Here is a 4,091-nt window from a genome sequence, read left to right as displayed (position 1 = left end):
TCATGTCTTTTGCCCATTTCATGATTGGATTGTTTGTTTCTTTGCTGTTGAGTTTAATAAGTTCTTTATAGATCTTGGAAACTAGCCCTTTATCTGATATGTCATTTGCAAATATCTTCTCCCATTCTGTAGGTTGTCTTTGAGTTTTGTTGACTGTATCCTTTGCTGTGCAAAAGCTTCTTATCTTGATGAAGTCCCAATAGTTCATTTTTGCTTTTGTTTTTTTTGCCTTCATGGATGTATCTTGCAAGAAGTTACTGTGGCCAAGTTCAAAAAGGCTGTTGCCTGTGTTCTCCTCTAGGATTTTGATGGAATCTTGTCTCACATTTAGATCTTTCATCCATTTTCAAGCACATGAGAAAATGCTCCGCATCACTTGCCATCAGGGAAATACAAATCAAAACCACAAGGAGATACCACCTCACACCAGTGAGAATGGGGAAAATTAACAAGGCAGGAAACCACAAATGTTGGAGAGGATGCGGAGAAATGGGAACCCTCTTGCACTGTTGGTGAGAATGTGAACTGGTGCAGCCACTCTGGAAAACTGTGTGGAGGTTCCTCAAAGGGTTAAAAATAGATCTGCCCCACGACCCAGCAATTGCACTGTTGGGGATTTACCCCAAAGATACAGATGCAATGAAACGCCGGGACACCTGCACCCCGATGTTTATAGCAGCAGCAATGTCCACAATAGCCAAACTGTGGAAGGAGCCTTGGTGTCCATCGAAAGATGAATGGATAAAGAAGATGTGGTTTATGTATACAATGGAATATTCCTCAGCCATTAGAAATGACAAATACCCACCATTTGCTTCAACGTGGATGGAACTGGAGGGTATTATGCTGAGTGAAGTAAGTCAATCGGAGAAGGACAAGCATTATATGGTCTCTTTCATTTGGGGAATATAAAAAATAGTAACAGGGAATAAAGGGAAAAGGAGAAAAAATGAGTGGGAAATATCAGAAAGGGAGACAGAACATGAGAGACTCCTAACTCTGGGAAATGAACAAGGGGTGGTAGAAAGGGAAGTGGGCGGGGGGTGAGGGTGACTGGGTTACGGGCACTGAGGTGGGCACTTGACGGAATGAGCACTGGGTGTTATGCTATATGTTGGCAAATTGAACTCTAATAATAAATAAATAAATAAATAAATAAATAAATAAATAAATAAATAAAGACTTGAAAGCCGTACCGAAATTCTACTGTTGTCCAATTGAAGGATGCCCTAGAAGCCCTGACAGACCATTTTCTCTCGTAAAACAGCACTTTATGAAAATGCATGCTGAAAAGAAGCATAAATGCAGTAAGTGCAGCAATTCCTATGGCACAGAATGGGACTTGAAAGGCATGCAGAGGATTGTGGCAAGACCTTCCAGTGCACACGCGGCTGTCTCTATGCCAGTAGAACTGCTTTACAGTCCCACATCTACCGCACTGCACATGAGATCCCAGCAGAGCACAGGGATCTACCGAGTAAAAAAAGGAAAACAGCTGCCTGCACAGCCAAAAGTTGTCCAGTAAGACCACTGAGTCCCTAAGCACCCAACCAGTTCCCAAACCAGACACTCAGGAACTGGAAACTTCAGAAATAAAGCTGGTTGCATCTTTTGAAGACTCTCGCAACTCTAATGCCAGAAAGCAGACTTTCACACCACCTCCAAGATACTCTCAGAAGTTGCTTTTACCCAAGCCCAAAGTGGCTCTGATGAAACTTCCTGTTATGCAGTTTTCTCCCGTGCCTGTCTTCGTGCCTACAGCCGACTCCTGGGCTCAGCCTGTGGTGTTGGGTGTCGATCATCAAGGTTCTGCCCCAGGTGCTGTGTACATACTGCCCTTGTCAGTAGGAACCCTCATCCTTGGCCTAGATTCAGAGGCTGCCTGTCTTAAAGAGAGTCTCCCTCTTTCAAAAATTGTAAGTCCTGTGGCTATGAAGCCAATTAGTACAGGTGTTCAAGTGAACTTGGGTAAGAGCCTGTCTGATCCTTCACAAGAACTAGGGAACACCTGTCAGAAGAACAGCATTTCTTCCATCAACATACAGACGGACCTGTCTTACACCACACCGCACTTCCTACCTTCCACATAGTGGGCGGGCCCTATTCCTCTGTACCTTCTTGTTTTCAAGAAGATTTGACATTTGGTTCTCAAGTCTCCCTTCCCATAGCGTTCATATGCAAACGTTTTTGCCCAGTTCTAAGGTGACCTCATCCATAGCTGCTCAGACTGATGCATTTATAGATGCCTGTTACCAGTCAGGTGGGATCTCCAGAGAAACCCAGACCAGTGGAGTGCAGAATCTGACAGATAACTAAGTACAGATGGACCAACCTGTAATGCATGGAGACATTTTTGAGAGCGTCCATCCATCCTATGGTGTTTCTACAGACAGAATTATAGGCAGCAGCTTAGTAGCAGAAACTGTCACTCATGATTTGTTACCTCAGAACCACCCTAACACTTTAAATCAAGATCTTGAGAAATCTGCACCAATTATAAACTTCAGCGCACAGCACAGTATGCTTCCTTCACAGAACATGACAGATAATCAGACCCAAACTATAGATTTATTAAGTGATTAGGAAACATCTTGTCAAGTAATCTGCTCAGTCAGACACTGGACAATCATAGTCTTTTGTCTGACACGAGTACTGGACCTGACCCCCAGCTTCCATCTGGCCCTACCCAGAATCCTGCAATGAGTTTTGATATTGAAGAGTTCTTGTCGGCCTCAAATATCCAGACTCAAACCAAAGAGAGTGAGCTTAACACCATGACCACTGAGCCTGTCTTGGAATCGCTGGACATAGAAACCCAAACGGACTTCTTCCTTGCAGACACCCGTGCTCAGTCCTATAGTTGTAGGGGAGATTCTAACTTTTTAGGCCTTGAAATGTTTGACCCACAGACACAGACAGACTTAAACTTCTTTTTAGACAGTAGCCCCCATCTGCCTCTGGGAAGTATTCTGAAACACTCCAGCTTTTCCATGAGTACTGATTCATCTGACACAGAGACCCAAACTGAAGGAATCTCCGCTGCTAAAAATATACCTACTGTATATTTTTATATATCTCTACTGTAGAGAGCAAAGTTCAGTTGAACAGTACAGAAACACAATGAATTCCGTCTTCGAAACCCTGGGGAGCTTGTTCTTCACCAGCAACGAAACTCAAACAGCAATGGATGACTTTCTTCTGGCTGATTTAGCCTGGAACACAATAGACTCTCAGTTTAGCTCTGTAGAAACCCAGACGTGTGCCAAACTACACACGATCTCCAACTTCTGAAAATGATGTCCGTGAGTGCAACGGCTGTTACAATTTCCTTCTAGGTTTGGGAAAATGGGAGAGTGGGACAACAGTTTTAACACTATTGAATGTAGTTACTGATGCATTTACTTCGATTCTTGGAGGGTCTTTTGCCTTTTGTACTTGTAAACATGAAATTTGTGTATAAATGTGAGTGTATTATAAAGCGTAAGATGTTGATCTATTAAAAAAAAAGAAAGAAGTTTGAGAACATTCATTGCTTTCTTTTTTTCTCTTTTATTTCTTTTTTTTTTTTTTTTTTTTTCAAATAGGCTCCATAGGATGCTTGGGTGGCTCAGAACATTAAGCGTCTGCCTTCAGTTTAGGTCATAATCCCAGGGTCCTGGGATGGAGCCCTGAGATGCATAACCTGCTCAGGCAGGAGTCTGCTTCTCCCTCTCCCTCTCCCTTTGCCCCTCCCTCTGTTCATGTTCTCTCTCTCTCTCTCAAATAAATAAATAAAATAAACAAATTATTTACTTATAAAACAAATAAAATAAACAAATTATTTATTTAGAAAATAAACAAAATAGGCTCTATGCCTCAAACTCAGGACCCTTATGTCAAGAGTTACATGCTCTATTGACTGAGCCAGCCAGGCACCCTGAGTATTCATTGTTTTTAAAGAAATCTATGTTTGTAAACACATTCTTGTGTATATAGATGCTTTAGGGCATCTAGTAGAGTTACAAAACAAAATAGCTTTTTTATAAAGAAAATTTAATATTACTTCCAAGCCTTTAGTGATATAATGGGAAATACTTGTTATGACCTATATT

The 4,091-nt window shown here is 41.8% G+C and overlaps 1 pseudogene; it reads left to right on the top strand.

Moving 5' to 3' along the window:
• The first annotated feature begins 1,203 nt into the window (after positions 1-1,203).
• On the top strand, positions 1,204-3,459 carry LOC112655923 (ATM interactor-like; annotated as a pseudogene).
• Positions 3,460-4,091: the final 632 nt, after the last annotated feature.

Source organism: Canis lupus, chromosome 22 (assembly GCF_003254725.2).
Source record: "Canis lupus dingo isolate Sandy chromosome 22, ASM325472v2, whole genome shotgun sequence".
NCBI classification, from domain to species: Eukaryota; Metazoa; Chordata; class Mammalia; order Carnivora; family Canidae; genus Canis; species Canis lupus.
This window is presented reverse-complemented; position numbering and strand designations above follow the sequence as displayed.